Raw genomic sequence first — 19,572 nt, 5'->3', positions numbered from 1 at the left:
CTCTATGTGTGTCTGTGTCTCTGTGTCTCTAAATTTTCCTTTCCTTACAAGGACACCAGTTATTGAATTTAGGGCCCACCCTCATCCAGTATGAGCTCATCTTAATTTGATTACATTTGCAAAGGCCCTGTTTTAAAATAAGATCATGTTTACAGGTACTGGAAGTTAGAACTTGAAAATAAATTGTATTTTAGCTTTTTAATTGTTTAATGCTTGCTTTTAAATCAAATTATACAGTCACATAGATTAAAGTGCCAAATCATTCTGAAATTCTTTTTCCAAAGCACCTTTATGCCTTTTATTTCATTTCTTTTCTTGCAGAAAATTATTTGCTCACAGAAAAAGTGCGTTTTAAAAATTTTAGCTTTTGTTTCCTGAGCACAGCTACCTGTATTTCAGCTTCTTCCTCAGTCTTGCCCTCTTTTACTTGAGTCCTGGTTAAACATAACATTTTGTGGGACACAATTTATCATCATTGCACACCATTGGTGGTTATAGTTCCTGTAACCATTTTTGCATGTCTTATACCTTCAGGACTCTCACATTCCTGCTAAACATCTCCTAAGACTTTTGAATTAGGCAAAGGGACAAATGACAGGAAAAGCCTATTATAAAATGCAGGACACAGGAAAGTGAATGTGTCATCTGACAGTAGCTAATTTCCACTGGCTCTAATTGGATCCATCCCTAAAATATGGTAAGTTGCTTACCTGGTACTGGGCACTGATGTTGGCAGGCAGGCAGCAGCCCTCCAGTAAAAAGATGATATTGCCAATTCCTGTAATCTCCTCTTTAATACATTTTTTCCAAACAAATGTAAATTTTCAACAGATTTTACTTGTGCATCCACATTTTCTTGTATGGCATGGGGAAGAGGAGACAAGCAGTATAATAGAAAATGATATTTCATTTCTATTCACTCCAGTAGTAAGTGTCAACAGGTCTCTTAACTCTTTCAGTGTTCAACAATATTTCAAGATTCTGCCAGGAAGGCTGGAGACTAAAATATTTCTGAATAAAAAAATTAAGCTTTTATACAGGCTATTCTGTTTCTTGGAAAGTAACTAGAAACCTTCTGTGAAAGGAAACTATGCCATTTCAAATCCACTTGGAGGAGTCAGTTATTCCCCTCAAAATATTCTCCTCTGCATTCCATTAAACAATTGATTGGCTTGTCAAATGCCTATTTGCTTTCCAGAGATGGTGTTATTGATACCAAAGAGATATTACAAATCCTTGTCAGTGCGTTCAAAAAGGTTTATAGTTCTTTTCATGTGAAAAGAATGGATAATATAAAACTATTAGTAAATCATGGCATATCATAAACAGAAATGAAAGGTAGTCTGATTTTCACTAAAAGTCATTGGCTGCCATCAGTCCTCAGGGTTTGAACTATCTAGCACTTCTGCTTAATAACATCCCAGACAGCATTGCTTCAAAAGTTCCATAAAAGGTGAAGGCTAAAAAAACTTCAAGTAATTAAATGTTGGACTGAATAAACAAAAGTTTCCCAAAAAAAGATTTGCATGCATACTTTTTTTTTCTTTCCAAACCTAGTTTTGGCCTATTTTTCAAATTCAAAATCAAAATTCAAAATCTCGAGCAGCAGATAACTTTCCAAACCCAAATGAACGATCTGAGAACATTAAAAAGGGGCTGGTTTTACCAGCAAAGTCTGAGTTAAAAAAATTTACTTCAGTGTGTCTCCTGTGCTAGAGTATGCTGGCTATCTCTTCAATGTCTATTCTCTTTTTCTTCCGCAGTAATAGAAACCCCAGTTTTCATCTTGGTACATGGAAGCCTACAATAAAGTATACATCCCAGATCCTCAGAAAGCTTGGTGTAGTCATGACCAAGTTCTGGTCAATGAGAATGTTAATGTTGCATCTTTCAGGCCACACCCTTTTAAAAGGAAGGGGTTTGCTTTTCCCCTCCTTTTCCTTTTTTTTTCCTGATAGCTGAAATGCAAATATGATATTGAGCTATCTTGGATTATGCAGATGCATGTAACACACTAGACTTGTATCTCATTGTTTTCATTTGCCTATCTCTAAATATTAATTAGGCTGAGCATCTTTTTTCATATATTTATGGGTCATTCAAGTGCAGCATTCAACTCAATGAGTTGAAAAGAGTAATAAGACACATCTAAAGAAGCAAGAAAGAGAGAAATAATAAAGATGTTTATTTTTAACCTTTCTTAATTCCTAGTGAGTCCATGTAAACAATAAATTTCCCAAGTGCTGCCTTAGCTATGTCAAACTAACTTTTACATAAACTGAGTTTTGTCTGCATTCCGTTATAAATAGATCTTTATTTCCTTTAAGGTTTTTTTTTTTTTCTCTTAGCCCATGGATTGTTTGGTCATATATTACTTAGTTCTCAAATATTTGTTACATCTCAATAGCTATATTTTTGGTATTAATTTATAAACTTATTGTACAATAGTCTGAATAATAGTTTGAAGTACATATTGGTCATTTGGAATTTATTGAGATTATTGTAAAGGCTTGAAATGGTTCATTCTTATATATGTTGCATGTATATTCTAAACGTGTATCATCTATTATGTCTAATATATTAGAATGGTGCAAAAGTAATTGCGGTTTTTGCCATTAAAAGTAATTGGATATATGAAAGGTATTTAAATATTAAACTTTAATAGTGGGCAAAAATTACAATTACTTTTGCACCAACCATATATATGTATATATATATTTTTAAATTATATTTTAAGTTCTAGGGTACATGTGCACAACTTGCAGGTTTGATACATAGGTATACATGTACCATGTTCGTTTGCTGCACTCATCAACTCATCATTTACATTAGGTATTTCTCCATACCAGCCTAATATTGAAATAAATTTCATATATCCAATACTAATTGTTCAAGTATTTGATATCTTCATTTGTTATTGTCTGCTTGTTCTATTAGTTTCTGAGGAAATTATGTTATAAATCTCTTACTGTCATTGTTCTTTTTAGAATAATGTTTTTTAAGCTGGGTGCAGTGGCTCATTCCTGTAATCTCAGCCCTTTGGGAGGCTGAGGCAGGAGGACTGCTTGAGCCCAGAAGTTCAAGACCAACCTCAGCAGCATAGTGATGTTCCTGTCTCTACAAAAAAATTAAAAAATTATCTGGGCACCGTGGCTTGCACCTATAGTCCTAGCTACACAGGAGGCTGAGGTGAGGATCACTTGAGCCCAGGATTTGAGGCTGCAGTGAGCAATGATCATATGACTTCACCCCAGTCTAGGCAATAGAATGATGTCTCAAGAAAAAATAAAATAAAGAGAATAATGTGTTTTGCATTTATTTTGATGAGCAATTAAATATACTTATTTTGGTCTTTGTCAAATGATACAGAAATTGATTGCATTTATATTTTGGCTTGATCAGATTATTTTCAATTATTTTAGTGTTCAGAGACAGCATTCTTATTTTGAGAGGGAAGCTTAATTTTAGTTATTATTTCTCTCTCTCCCAGTGTGCCCATCATGTTTGTTTAGTGGTTTTGCAATTATAAAAGGAAGGATGAAATTTTAACAAGAAGCAATGTTTTCAGGAAGTTTCACCTGGAGTGCCCAGCAGCATGAAAGGATTCACGTGAAACCTGAGGACCGTGCAGAATGAATAGGTAGTTACACTGAAACACTGGCTGCATTTGATCATAGTGTTAAATGACATGGGAGCCTTCAGAATGGCAAGCCAAAGAGACAGGGAAAATGGTCCATTTTTATGCTTGCGTTCAGCCAAGTATGCACAGCCGTGTAGAAATATGACTGGACAAAAAGGGTGTAATCTAACACTAATAGACTGAATAGGGAAACCCAGAAAGTTCTGACTGGATTCTAATATGGCCTCTGAGCAGCATTTCTTCCTCCTGGGTGTGGCACAGGAACTTCTCGGGAATGAGGGGCCAGGGACAGGAGGGAAGAGGGTTGGAGAATAACTTTTGCTTCTGATACTGCTTCTGAGGCCTTCATTTGGGGGTATTGTTTTCCTGAACCCCAACAGTACATAGTTCATGTTGACTGAGCCAGGACTGCATCTCAGCTCTATCTTCCCCCAAAGACTGGCTTTTCCTTTTCACCACCCTGCCTCCTTAGGGCAGATTTATTTGGAGTAAAAATCAGTGGATGACTGTGGAGCATGGGGGTGTACTTCTTCTTGAGTTGTGTAATTTAAGTGTCATGCTAGAGGGTAGGACAAACACCTCTAGTGCCATGAGGGGTACGGTTAAAACAAGGCCTATTGGAAGAGCTTGAAAGAGTCAGCCCATTGTGTGCAGGATTCTCAGGTGGAGCTGGATGCTCTGAGGAAGGTGCTCCTTGTAAAGAATCCTGCCCCGGTACCACTTTTCATTTATATGGATAAGAAGGGAGCAGGAAACACTGGGCTGGCCATGGGCCATGTGAGATTTCTGGCTGCAAGAAGTGGCCTTGCTGGAACAAAGGAGTGTCCAGCACCCAGGGGTCAATGGTTTAGGGAGTTCACCTACCAAAGCCAGTATGAGCTAATGACTTTGTAGCCTTCAGCTGAACCAGCTCAGTCCTGCTGGGCTAGTGCATTGCTAGACCTCCTAAAGGGTAGGGGTGACCAGAAGGAGATACAGTGTGGGTGGGGCCACCAGGACCATCTAGCAGGCACATAGCTTGTGTCCTCTCAGCAAATGAGGAGCTTCCCGACATGACTACTTTATTTGAGTGGATGTATTTCTCTCATTTTCTCTTTTCGTTTTGGTCTTGTTCATTTTCATCTTATTTCCTTTCTCATTACTTTACTCTGTATAGCATATTTCTAGATTATGCCCCCAAATGGTAACAGAATTGACATTTTTTTTTTGAAATGAGCTACAGAAGAGTGCCTTGGGCATAGACTATCCAGGATTCTCAATTTCCTGTCTGTTTGAAAGAAAGTCACCCATGAGCTTTAACAAAGAAAAGGAGTATCTTGTTATCTGCAACACCGATGGTGATAATCTAGCTAGAACCTGCCAGGGTAACAAAGAGGCCCAAGGCTCTCTGATAGTATCATATTTTCTCTACCTGCTCTTTTGAACCTAATCCAGTTAGGAATTGCCACTGGAATAGAGGCAATGAGTCAGGTGCCCTGATGGATGCACATGCTGCTGTCTGTAGATAGAGGCTGTTGTTTTTAAAAAGAAAATTTAACACTTTAGGCAGGAGGCTTTCGTTTTGCCTGCTTTTTCTCTACCCCTCCATGTAATCAGTCTTTCCAGCACTGACAGAGTGGGCAACGGTCACATTCTGTAACTCTGTGTGACTGCCTGTTCAAAAAGTGGCTTGGAATTTGCAATGATTGCAGCATGTAAAAGTCAGCTCTGTTGTGGTGCTATAAGGAAAAGAACAGACTAAGCTGCTTTTAATGCAGACCACAGAAAACAATACCAGGGACAGAATCAGGGGAGGGGTGTTGAAGCAGAAAGTTAGGAAATGAAGGGAGGATAGCCATGACATGCTCACCCACAGCTGCTCTTGGTTCCACTATTTCTTGGCTGCATGATTATGCACAAATTACTGAACCTCCCTCTGCCTCATATCCATCGGGAAATGGGATAATAATAAAAATAGTAATAGTACTAATATCTACCTCATAGACTTGTTCGGAAGATTAAATGATTTAAAAATATTTGTAGGGTGTCTGCTCTGCACAGACACCAAAATAAGCAATAAAAGTATTAACTTTTATTATTATTACGAATATAGTTATGATATAAAGAGCATCATAGGCGATGATAAGTGTTTTGGGGACAGCTGGCTTAACTCACATTTTTTTTTTTAACTATTCTACTTCTTTAAAATCTCCTTTTATAATCCAGCAGCAATAACACAATTATTGATTTATTCTTCTGTCTGTGAAGTAGGTAGGAAGGTATAAATGATCCCATATTGCAGGGTGAGAAAAATGACTCAGAAAACAAATAAGACATCTTATTCATAAAGACTGTAGATGGTAGAGTCAGAATGTTGATCTCAGATGATTGGACTATGAGTGATATTCACAAACGAACCAAGATAATGTGAGACAAAGACCTAAGTTTCATTATGGGGGATGGAATGAGAGGTGACCAGGGGAAATGCAGTATCTCCTGTGAAAGGAGAGCTAGGATGAGGTGTCAAATTGGGTGTGTCCTCCGGAGCCCAGGAAATGCAGGGACTGGACACCTGGGCATGATAAGACAGTCGCCTGACCAATTCCTGCTCACCCTTCAAGCCTCAGCTGCCGATATGTCACTTCTCGTGAGAAACATCTTCTGATCTTCAGACCAGGTTTGGCCACCTCTTCCTTTCACAGCAGCCCCTGCTTCTCCTTGCAGCACTTTTGTGTTTATAGTTGGTCTCTCCATGGATTGTCAACTTGGAGAGCAGATATTGTCATGACTATGCCCCAGGCCGAGTACTGTGCCTGGCCCACAGCTGGGGCTCAGTGTGTGTGATTGCTTCATGAATGAGTAAGAGGGAGGCTCGAGTGCCTAGAAAGTCAGATTGTGCTTAGTCATCTCTCAGCTTCTGTGGACTTTTGTGAAGCCTCCAGATTCAAACATCAGCTTGATTCTAGAACAAGGGTCAAGAAAAGGTACTCAATCCCCAATGGAACTGGAATTGCCATGGGTGGTTGAAGGTGAGAAGAAGTAGCAGACTTCTTTTATTGCTTAAAAAGTGTCATCAGTGGTTGGGTGCAGTGGCACACACCTGTAATTCCAGCACTTTGGGAGGCCGAGGTGGGTGGATCACCTGAGGTCAGGAGTTCAAGACCAGTGTGGCCAACATGGTGAAACTCTGTCTCTACTAAAAGTACAAAAATTAGCTGGGTATGGTGGTGCATGCCCGTAATCCGAGCTACTCAGGAGGATGAGGCAGGAGAATCACTTGAACCCAGGAGGCAGAGGCTGCAGTGAGCTGAGATCATACCACTGCACTCCAGCCTGGGTGACAGAGCGAGACTGCGTCTCAAAAACAAACAGAGAAAAAAAACAAACAAAAAAGTGTCATCAGTGTCTTCAGAACCTAGGACACAAGACAGGTAACACTGGTCAAAAGTAAGGAAATCCAGGTTAACCACAATGTCCTACAAGTTGAGACCCAGGAAATGTAGAAGAGCTCAGCCTGCAGACCACAGAGACAAGCAGGAAGAAATTATTTTAGGGAAAGTTTTCAGGATAGGGAGAGTCAAGAAGCATGTGCACCAAACAAATAGTCCTGCAGGTGGGACCAACCCTTGCCAGTGTTGGAGGTGGTTGAGTCTGTTTGTGGAAACTCTGCAGATCTTCTTCTGGATCGTCACACAAGTGTCTGATCATCGCCCTGCTTGCCTCACAAGCCCATAGGAAGGTTTGATGATTCCTTTTTTTTTTTTTTTTTTTGGAGACGGAATCTCGCTCTGTTGCCCAGGCTGGAGTGTGGTGGCACAATCTTGGCTCACTGCAAGCTCCGCCTCCCTTGTTCACGCCATTCTCCTGCCTCAGCCTCCCAAGTAGCTGGGACTACAGGCACCCGCCACCAAGCCTGGATAAATTTTTTTGTATTTTTAGTAGAGATGGGGTTTCACTGTGTGAGTCAGGATAGTCTCGATCTCCTTGCCTTGTGATCCGCCCACCTCGGCCTCCCAAAGTCTTGGGATTACAAGCGTGAGCCACTGTGCCAGGTGATGATTCTTTCTTTCTTTTTTTTTTTTAACTCCACAACATCAATCAGATTTGGAGAACTCGCATTCTTTATGAAGCTTTCCCAGAATAACATGCTCATGTCCCACTCCACTTTTGTCCTTTCTTTCTTTCCTCCCTCCTTCTTGGGGCTGAGGAGGAGTACACAGGAAGGACAAATGCATTTTTGGGGACTCCCTTTTGAGACTGAGGTTCAGACCTTATTGGAGAAGGTGTACTTGTAGCCTATTGGATGGCAGAGAATTTTGCTGGTTTGTATGGGCCAGAGCTGGTCTGCAGTCTCTGGGCAAGGAGGAAGCAACTCTTTAGGAACAGAGGAGAAGAGGGGAACAGGTGAGCTGCAGCTAGTGGCTAGGCAGGGCATGTGGGTGTGCAGAGGGAGCAATGGCATCAGAACAGGCCATTGTCAGTGTTGATAGGGTTCTGGGAAGGTGAGCACTAGGTAAGGCCAGAGCTTTAAGATCAAGAGACCATGTCTTCTAAGTGTATGGCTGGGGTCAAACACTATACACACCTTCACATAACACCCCTGACTGACCGTGCAGTCACAGGAAAAATAAGAGGAGTCCCTTCCTTTTGCGATATTGCTGCAATGTCCTCCTCTGTAAAAGCTTAATATCATGCTCATTGCACAAGAGAAACGCATACAGAAATTCATTCATTAATGCAGAGCGTGTATTGAGGGGTGAATTTGGAGCTGAGCAATAGATTGATAACTGGCACATAGGGTTCCTTGTCTCTGCTCATAGTAAGTCCTCAATAAATGTTGGCTAGATCCTTTGTCCCAAGCTAGCTAGATGAGTTAGCAGATGCATGACTTAGAAAGAATCTTAGATTGAAAGCCAGGTGACATGGAGTTCTACTACTTCCTATAGCATGAAATTTGTAACCTTGAACAAGTCACTTACCCTCCCTAGGCCTTAATTTCCTCATTTATAAAATGAAGGGGGTGAGCTAAAAAGACAGCCATCAACATCCATCTTTAAGATATATAAATATTAAAATACACTGTAATTTAAATAGCGTAATTCTTTTAGTGTGGCTGTGATCAAATACTATATGAATCGTCTAATTGAAAATCGTCTTGCAATGGTTGAGGATGCTGATTTCCTTCCAAGGAGGTCCCTCCACAAATGACAATACTGGGGTAGTGTTGTCCTGTTTCTTGTGATTATGGGATAAGAATTTTCCTTTTTAATCCTTTTTCTTATGAGCCATGCAGAAAAAACATAAGGATAAGATATGTTTTTCTTATCACTATTATTCAATTATTGGCTTTCTCTCTAGGTAGAGAGATTTAACGAACAGCATAAGTTATTTAGAAGGGTTCCTTTCACAATATTTTCATAAGAAAACAGCAAGTTAGTTTAACGTTCTCCCCTCCAAATGTGACTAAATGTTCCCCATGGATTCCAGTCCATTTCTGATTAAAAAGATATAAAAGAGGTAAGCATATTTCCTGCTGGCTTATAAAGGAATCTAGCAATAAATTATTTGTGCTGACGTTGAAAAAAATCACGCAGAGGAATACATTTTTGATGCAAGAGAAGAATAAATTTGTAACTTGGAAGAATTTAACATTCACGTATTTGAAATTATAGTGCAAAATAGACCCTAAGGGTTCAAATTAAATATTTCTGCTGGTAATGTAAATCATTCCTATGAGCAAATCAATATTTTTATAGGTGAAAATGCATTTTCTTTGCCAGTTAATGTGTTTTCTTTCCTTCACTCTTATATGAAATTGAATGACTTCCAAATATCTGATTAAATCATATCTTGCTTGGGATGTCATCTTGCCAGATAACTTAAGAATATCAAAGCCTTTGATGTGAAGCATATTTAAAAAGTGACAGAACCAAATCTTTGGTGATCCTTGATAAATATTTTATGTGTATATACAATGCATGAAGATAGCTTATTTTTAAATATAAGCTGCAAGGTGGAGAATACATAATTGCTCTTCAGGGAAAGTACAGTTATAATTTATCTCATTAATGAAAAGCATTTCATAGAAGGAATTCTTCAGAACTCAACATGATAGCCCCATGTCGCTAATTTAAGTTTTAAATGAGTGGTAATGTCTACATAAATGGAATAAATTTGAACACAAATTTTTAAATGAATTCAATTGAATTTTTCAAGTGTCCACCTGCACTGAAAGCCTCTTAGAATGCTTACTTTAATGAAACCACAAATAGAAAAGTTCATGAAACCACCACCAGTCTAAGTGTATTACAGTTGCATTGTTTGTATATAAATAGACACTCTAAAAGTGGGCAAACAGCCACTTATAACTATGCTTAGTTTTGATTAGGACTGTGCTAACCAAATCAGGGTGCAGTTCTCACCAGCTGAGGACCATCTGCATATTGGTCAATTAACTTTACTCTTATGTCAGAATTGTTTGTTCTAACAGATGAGCACTGCTGATCAGTAGAAGGCTCATAGAAAAGAATGAGAATAGATTAAAGAATAGCCAGTGTAGTTGGAGACACACTTTTGAAGTCACACTAGTACCGTCCTTAATTTTTATTGTTAAAGAATCACCTAGGAATGTTTGTTTATATAATGAGACAATAACATTTGCTGCTTAATTGAATATTACTTTTTGCAAAATAATTCTAAAAAGCATTTGAACACTTTTTATTTTCTAAGAAACATTCTCCCATATATGCTATTAACGCTATTTGTTTTTTATAAGCCTTTTTTTCCCTCATAGGCAAATTAAAAAAAACCACTGCGTGAATTATAATCAATTTCAAGTTGGCAAATTCAAGCTTGATGCATGTTGATTGCATATATGTTAAACTCTGATGGTAGATAATTGGGATGCTGTTAGTTCTTTTAGTATCAGAGTTGCTTCCTAGTATAGTGGTTTGTTTTACCTTTTTCCTCATTGCTATTCTACCAGTGCACTCTGAAACTCTTTGTAACAATATCAACAAAATTTGGGTTGAAGAGTTTTGAAAAGTGCATTTGCTTCTTTATGAGCACTCTACCTGGCTCCATAAAGAGCATTTACCTTTAAACTGAAAACACCTGGACCCATTTTCTAAAGCAACATCAAAATTACTTATGGCTTTCTACCTGTAGTATAATGGGGTTTGCAGAAAGAAAGCTGATAGGAAACTGGAGTGCAGAGTATTTTTCACAGCAATTATTTTGGAAAAGCGCTACTTCTTTGTACAATTATTATATATAAAATTCACACTAAAACACATTCAGAAAAATTAACATGCCCAATATTTGTGTTTTGTTCTGGGTAAAGTGATCCAGCCACAAGTATAGTTTTATAAATGAGGGTTGTGTATGTATCCATGTGTGAACGTGTGTGTTAGCAAGAGAGGGAAGAAGAGAGGAGGATTAGCCCTCTACGGGTGCTAGCAAATCTGGCTCTACTGAGCAGAGATAACTGAGGGAAAGTCTTTTTTCTTTTGTTCCCTGCAATTGCCTTATTTTAATATTTCTAACCAATGCATCCTCCTTTACTTCATCTTGTAATCTAGACCTGCTGATGCCGCTCGCAAGGTTTGTCAGAGGCAGTCCAAAGGACAGCGTTCACAAAGTTCTTGACTGCTTTCAGGCAAGAGGCTCTAAGCTTTTATTGGCTTTGGAGATCCTTGTGCATCATTTTCTCATGAATGGTCAAATGAATCATGGGACTATGCAGATGTGTTTTGGCTTGATGCCAGGTGGTCTGCATTAGGAGATCTGGAGGAGCTAGTTGAGAAGTAGATATAGGAACCAGATGGAAATGAAATGCAGGATTGTCTTAGGCCATTTGGACTGGTATAACAAAATATCATAAATCGGGTGGCTTATAAACAACATTTCTCACAGCTCTGGGGCCTGGAAATTCCAAGATGAAGGTGCTGGCAGATTTAGTGTCTGGTGAGGACCCACTTTTTTGGTTCACAGATGGATTTTTCTTGCTGTATCATGATGAAAGGAGTGAGGAGACCCTCTGGGGTCTTTTAAATAAGGGAAGTAATCCCATTCGTGAGGGCTTTGCCCTCATGACCTAATCACCTCCCCAAGGCCCCCAAATATCTTCACATGGAGAATTAGGTTTTAATATAGGAATTTGATAGGTGGGAGATGCACATATTCAGATCATAGCAAGATTCATTTTGTTGCCTGTATAGGAAAGTACTTTTACATGCACCCAAGTCAAGACCATGAGAATTGCATGTAGAGGATATTAGGTTCATAAGGTAGATACTTCTTTCCCAGACAATTGGAAGTTCACAGTGTGCTTGTAACCCTTTAAGTTCAGATAAACAAGAGTCAGAGGGCCCAGAGAGAAGGCTAAAAGACAGAGCAATTCAAGAGGTACTTCCAGTACAGAAGCAGGAGCTCATTGGAGAAGATTCTCTACTTCTGAGGTCTGCTTGGGAGACAGCAATAACCAGACACCAGAAGACAAGCTATGCATGCTTGGGGGACTTCCGCTGGCTTTCCCAATTGGGGCTGTTGTGGGAAGTCAGGGACCCCGAATGGAAGCGCTGCTTGAAGCCATAGCAGAAGAACATAAATTGTGAAGATTTCATGGACACTTATCACTTATCCAATCAATACTCTTGTGATTTCCCATGACTGTCTTTACTTTAATCTCTTAAACCCGTCATCTTCATAAGCTGAGGATGAATGTCACCTCAAGACCCTGTAATGATTTCGTTAACTGCATTAACTGCAAAAATTGTTTGTAGAGCATGTGTATTTGAACAATATGAAATCTAGGCACCTTAGGAACAGGATAACAGCGATTTTCAGGAAACAAGGGAGATAACCTTAAAGTCTGGCTGTGTGTGGGCCAGGTGGAACAGAGCCATATTTCTCTTCTTTCAGAAGCAAATAGGAGAAATATCGCTGAGTTCTTTTTCTCAGCAAAGAACTTCCCTGAGAAAGAGAATGCATTCCTAAGGGGAGGCCTCAGAAATGGCCGCTTTGGGAACGCCTGTCTTTTATGGTTGCAGGTAAGGGATGAAATAAGCCCCAGTCTCCTGTAGTCTCCCAGGCCTATTAGGATGAAGAAATTCTCACCTAATAAATTTTGGTCATATTGGTTGTCTGCTCTCAAACCCCGTCTCCTGATAAGATGTTATCAATGACAATGCGTGCCTGAAACTTCATTAGCAATTTTAATTCCATCCCGGTCCTGTGATCTTGTCCTGCCTCCATTTGCCTTGTGATATTTTATTACCTAGTGAAGCATGTGATCTCAGTGACCCACAACCTATTCATACACTCCCTCCCCTTTTGAAAGTCACTAATAAAAACTTACTGGGGGGCATCATGGAACCTGCCAACATGTGATGTCGCCCGTGGACACCCAGCTTTAAAAATTCCCTCTTTTGTACTCTTTCCCTTTATTTCTCAGGGTGGCTGACACTTAGGGAAATAGAAAAGAAATCACGTTGAATATTGGGGGCTGGTTTTCACCTGATAGGGCAACTTATTTCTCTTCTTTTGGGTGGAAGGAATTGAGGAGAAGAGGAAAAAATGGCTGTCAGATTCCTTAATACTTAAGGTAAAATTAATGGTGAAAGTTTCTATTTCATGAACCAATAAAGAACAAAGAAAAATAGAGGGATTCCTCCTGTTTTCTGAAGCAGAGCATCTGAAACCTAGCTGACCATCAAAATCTCTGGGAGTTTAAAAAAATTACAAATTTTGGGGCCTCACCAAAATCATACTCAGATTCAGATTTTCTAAGGTGGAGGCTGGGAGTCTGTGTTTTTGAAAATCTGACCTAGAAGTTCTGATGATTAGTCAGGTGTGGGAACCGTGACTTAAACTTGAGAACTTCATCTTTCTAAAGCTTTTTCAAGGGGTTCACATGACAGAAATACATTTTGTCTGCTGGGAGGAAATAGCTCAACCCACCTGAGTTTAAAATCACAGACAATGGTTAGTTACCATTTTATATTGATTTTTAAATTAGATGGTCTTAAACTGCTTTAAAAACTGTGTTTGCAGATGTTGAAATCAACATCTGGGTGCATTATTACTAATATTGTTCAACCTAGTAGAAAGGAAGTTCAATTATTATACAATGGTCATGTTGCATAAGCAGAAGGAGTGTGGTGTGAGACAATAGTGAACACACATTGTTAGAATCATGGCAACCGTCCCAGGCTTGTGGATAACAGTAATTGTGGCCTAAGAATAGTTTTGTAGTTTCATTTCTCATCATGGCACTGAGTCATGCTGTCAGCAGTATTTATACTACTGGGAAATAACTAGGCATTATAAATGACTGTTTTGGAGATAAAAAGTGAAGTTGTTCAGTTTCTAATTTAAGTTTAAATGGCATTATATTGCCATATACATACATATATATATGTGTGTGTATATATATATATATTTTTCTATTGGGTTGAGGATAATCTAATAGTCAAGGGAGAAATACAACATTATACACAGCGTAGAGGTTACAAGCCCAGGTTTTAGAGCAAACTGCAGACTGCCTGGGTTCAGTACTAGCTTAGCTACTGACTTCTGGGCTGCTGATCTATTGTCAAATTGGGTCATTTGTCCAATAATATGCTCCCTATTTTGGATTTGGTTTATTGATTCTTCATGGTGTTGGTCAGCTTGTCCCTAAACCCCTGAGTTTTCTGTAATCTGGTAGTTAAATCTGTAGGCTTAACTTTTAGAAAAAAATTCTTCCTACTACCACATTCTTAAAGATTCAAACATAGTATTTGCACCTAAATTTATATTACTATTTTATAACAAGTTTGCATCATCTAGTTTGTAACTTGAACTCGGATGCACTAACTAATTCTTGGCACAGTTTGGTGATAGAAGGAGAAGTTCTCCTTACAAGACAGCATTTATTTGACAGACTCAAGAAAGATATTTCTCAGGGTATTTCTTACCAATTTGTCTAAATGCTTATGTTAGGCAGGGGAATAAGACAGAGGAAATTTTTGTTTTTTTTCTTTTTGAGACAGAGTCTTGCTCTGTTGCCCAGGCTAGAGTGTGGTGGTATGATCTCAGCTTACTGCAAGCTCCGCTTCCCAGGTTCACACCATTCTTCTGCCTCAGCCTCCTGAGTAGCTGGGACTACAGGCGCCCACCACCATGCCTGGCTAATTTTTTGTATTTTTAGTAGAGACAGGGTTTCACCATGTGTGTTTGCCAGGATGGTCTCGATCTCCTGACCTCGTGATCTGCCTGCCTTGGCCTCCCCAAGTGCTGGGATTACAGGCATGAGCCACCATGCCTGGCCTTTATTTTTATTTTTTATTATACTGTTAGTTCTAGGGTACATGTGCACAATGTGCAGATTTGTTACATAGGTATACATGTGCCATGGTGGTGTGCTGCACCCATCAACTCATTGTTTACATTAGGTATTTCTCATAACGCTATCCCTCCCCCAGTCCCCCACCCGCCAACAAACCCCAGTGTGTGATGTTCTCCCTCCCTGTGTTCATGTGTTCTCATTGTTCAACTCCCACTTATGAGTGAAAACATGTGGTGTTTGGTTTTCTGTCCTTGTGATATTTTGCTGAGAATGATGGTTTCCAGCTTCATCCATGTCCCTGCAAAGGACATGAACTCACCCCTTTTTTATGGCTGCATAGTATTCCATGGTATTTTTGTGCCACATTTTCTTTATCCAGTCTATTATTGATGGACATTTGGGTTGGTTCCAAGTCTTTGCTATTGTGAATAGTGCCACAATAAACATACATGTGCATGTGTCTTCATAGTAGCATGATTTATAATCCTTTGGGTATATATCCAGTAATAGGATTGCTGGGTCAAATGGTATTTCTAGTTCTGGATCCTTGAGGAATGCCACACGCTCTTCCACAATGGTTGAACTAATTTCCACTCCCATCAACAGTATAAAAGCATTCCTGTTTCTCCACATCCTCTCCAGCATCTGTTGTTTCCTGACTTTTTAATGATCATCATTCTGACTGATGTGAGATGGTATCTCACTGTGGTTTTGATTTGCATTTCTCTGATGACCAGTGATGATGAACATTTTTTCATGTGTCTGTTGGCTGCATAAATGTCTTCTTTTGAGAAGTGTCTGTTCATATCCTTTGCCCACTTTTTGATGGGGTTGTTTGTTTTTTTTCTTGTAAATTTGTTTAAGTTCTTTGTAGACTCTGGATAGTAGCCTTTTGTCAGATGGATAGATTGCAAAAATTTTGTCCCATTTTATAGGTTGCCCATTCGCTCTTATGATAGTTTCTTTTGTTGTGCAGAAGCTCTTTAGTTTTATTAGATCCTATTTGTCTATTTTGGCTTCTGTTGTTCTGTTGCCATTGCTTTTGGTGTTTTAATCACGAAGTCTTTACCCATGCCTATGTCCTGAATGGTATTGCCTAGGTTTTCTTCTAGGGTTTTTATGGTTTTAGGTCTTACATTTAAGTCTTTAATCCATCTTGAGTTAATTTTTGTATAAGGTGTAAGGAAGAGATCCAGTTTCAGCTTTCTACATATGGCTAGCCAGTTTAGGCGGAGGGAAAATTTAACTGTGATAAAGACAAGGCAACTGTAGAGTATAACATATTTTGGAGACAGGAACCACTAGCTTTGATCTGAACTTGGCCATGTTTTTGGGTGTTCTATGGTAAATTGTTTAAGGTCTTAGAATATTAGATTCTTATCCTCAAAAATGGGAAAATTATACCTACCCTCTAGGGTGGTTTTTATGATTAAATAAAGCAGTGCACATAGAAACATCTACTACAGGGCTTGGTGCAGATTATGCTTTCAAATAGTGTTCATTTTTCTTTCTTCTACAAATATTACTTGAATACACAATTTAAGCCCAGCTGGGCATCAGGTGTTATGTTGGGGGTTAAAAGAAATATAAGATAGTGCAGAGCACAGAGCCTGGCACAAAGTAGATTCTCAATAAATGTATTTTAATGTTGAGTTGGGGCCAGGTGCAGTGGCTCAACCATGTAATCCAAGCACTTTAGAAGGCTGAGGCAGGCAGATCACTTGAGGTCAGGAGTTCAAGACCAGCCTGGCCAGCATGGCGAAAACCTGTCTCTACTACAAATACAAAAATTAGTCAAGAATAGTGGCACATGCCTGTAATCCCAGCTACTCAGGAGGCTGAGGCATGAGAATCACTTGAGCTTGGGAGGTGAAGGTTGAAGTGAGCTGAGATCATGTCACTGCACTCCAGCCTGGATGATGGAGTGAGACTTTGTCTCAAAAAATAGAAATTGAGTTGGAAATGTTTCTGTCCTAAATGAGCTTCAGTGCAGTGGGAACACAAATACACACCGCTACCCACCCCACCCCCACCTCATTCTACCAACTGATGATGACTATAAGGGCTGGAGGAATACCATGGTGAGAGTCACCAGTGAGAGCTAACATGACGAAGTTCTCATAAAGAAGATTGGACTAAAAACTGAGACTACAAAGTATGGGTAACACCTGGACAAGCAGGGAAGATTGGTAAGGGCACTCCAGATTTGAGGAATATAGCAGTGAAGTAGCAGAAGAATGTAAGTCAGCAAATTTCTCTAGTAAGTAGATATATGTGACTGATTAGAAAGGAAGATTCACGAAATGGTGCATCAGAAAAGCCCCAATGTCTTGATGGAGGTGAGACTGAGAAAAGTCTCAAATATCTCAGTAGGCAATTTGGATTTTATTCTAGACCACCGGAGAAGTGCAAAAGCATGAGTGTGTCACGGTAAAGTAGGTATGTAGAAAAGTATATTTAGAGCATAATGGGTTTGGAGGAAGCACTAATGGCCTGAAGGATATTACTTAAGAGGGTACTGTTAAAATCCTGTCCTGAGATGAAGAATCTTGGGTGACTTCTTGCTGGTGTGGATTTAGATCAGAAAAGTGCTGGTACCAATATTATGTCAACACATAAGTCTAATGTTTGAAGCACATTGCTTTGGAGTTTTCACAATCTTTTTTTCTCGTGTTTACAGCCAAGGTGGCTTGGGGTGCCAAGGATGAACAGAGAGCTGGAATTCCCTGCGTGTCTGGAAAACCTCTAGACATCTCCAGTCTGATTGTGCAGGGTACTGGGAAGAGCACAGCTTTGGTGTGAGACAGTTAGTGCTATCTCTAAATGGGAGTAATGATGTAGATAAGCACAGGAGCTGGTCTGCTAGTTCCCTCTATGGCCAAGTATGCAACTAGTGGAAGGGTCAGGTTTACACCACTTTCACCGCGGTGGCTGGATAAATTCCCATCGTGGCCATTCTTTATTTGTTCCCAATGGGTCATAGATACTTTATGTTTAGTCCTGGAGACTGCAAAGAGGGTATACTGCATTTTAGAGGTGAGACCATGAGGAAGAACGTGCTGGTTATCCCCATAGGCTGCTGTCTCTGAATCCATTACCTGGTGATCCATCCCTAGCCACTGTCGCTATAACATCGTTCTTACTCTGGCTGGTGGAAAGGACATTATATTGCAAAGATACATCTGCATCTTTGCTTCCGCAAGACCTTTTACTGTAGCCTGTCCCAGCTATTCCTCAACAACTCCTTGTAAGTAAATTCAGGTTTAATTTCCAGCCAAACTAGATGAGCGATTAAGTCTTGATCATTATCACCTGGGGAGACAGAATTATTTAGTTCAGTGAGCTGTGAGCCTAAGGCGTTTTGTAGTGACAGAACATTTTGATGTAAATTGTATTTTGTGAAATGTGAATTTCAGCACCAAAATATGGCAGTCCTCACTATTACCCTCTTTGAAATGTAAATTACCATCAGCCAACGAAGAGCAACATTTCTCAAGTTTATAAACGTGCTTGGAGTCACCACATAGAGCTGCTTGCCCCAAACGTGGGCTCTGTAAGCCTATGTAGTTGTGTGGTTGCTAATTTTGTGGAACCAGTTTAATGAGAACGAGCATCAGGCACATGAATCATGATGTTTTGGATTGATTTTTATAGTATCCAGTAAGTGAATAAGTAATGAATGCAAATGTTTGTGTTTCTACAGGTTTTGCACCTAAATAATGCCTCTTTCTATTACTACCAAGCCTACCCCTAATCTCCTGAATTGACTTTAGCTATGGAAAGTTAAATTGAAATAGGGAGAGGAGCTGATTCTCTTTGAATGCTGACAGAATTTTATGCTGGCTTTGAACGCTGGGTGGCAGACGTGCTCTTGTTAAGATTTGTTAAGCGAGTTTGGAATGACTTTGCTCTGACAGAGATGATGAGCTCTCTTAATTAAATGAGTCACCCCCACACACAAGAGTCACACAGGATGTTCCCATTGAAATAGACATCTATTTTGCAATCCACAGGGAACATGTTTTTACATTATTGATGGTTTAGTTGGGGACGCTTTTTTGAAGCCTTTCAATTCATTTCAGTAATGGAGTGGAGTCACTAAGATCTCAACCTCTCACTCATCAACGGTGAATATCAGCAGGAAAATGAAATCTGGATTTAAAATCCTGATATCACATTTGGTACTAAAAATCTTTGCCCGAAATTCATGGGGTTTTTCGGCTAACAGAGCATACTGTGAGATGTAATTTTCTCTCAGGATTGTGGCAAGATAAATGCTTAATTGTACATCATTGAACTTAAGATTTAGGTTGGTCCTCAGTAATCATCTGATGACTAGAATTTTTCAAGAAGAAGTCAACCCTAGCTGGGGCTAAAACTCACCTAGGTGCTTTCAAAATCCACAGGTGCCTGGATGCTGGAGATAGCACCCCTGGAGGTGGGTCACAGGCATGGGTGTTGTTCATTTGAAAAGCTGCACAGGTGATTCTGGAGTGAAAGTTCCACCTTTGGAATAACAATAAACACATTCTCAAGATCTGCCTTATCAGGGTATCAGCCCACAATTGTTGTTACAAGAGCACAGAAGGGAAGTAGGTGCCTCAAACTTAGAAAGAGGTTTGAG

Source organism: Piliocolobus tephrosceles, chromosome 9 (assembly GCF_002776525.5).
Source record: "Piliocolobus tephrosceles isolate RC106 chromosome 9, ASM277652v3, whole genome shotgun sequence".
NCBI classification, from domain to species: Eukaryota; Metazoa; Chordata; class Mammalia; order Primates; family Cercopithecidae; genus Piliocolobus; species Piliocolobus tephrosceles.
The sequence above is the reverse complement of the archived record's forward strand: the minus strand, read 5'-3'. Positions refer to the sequence as shown.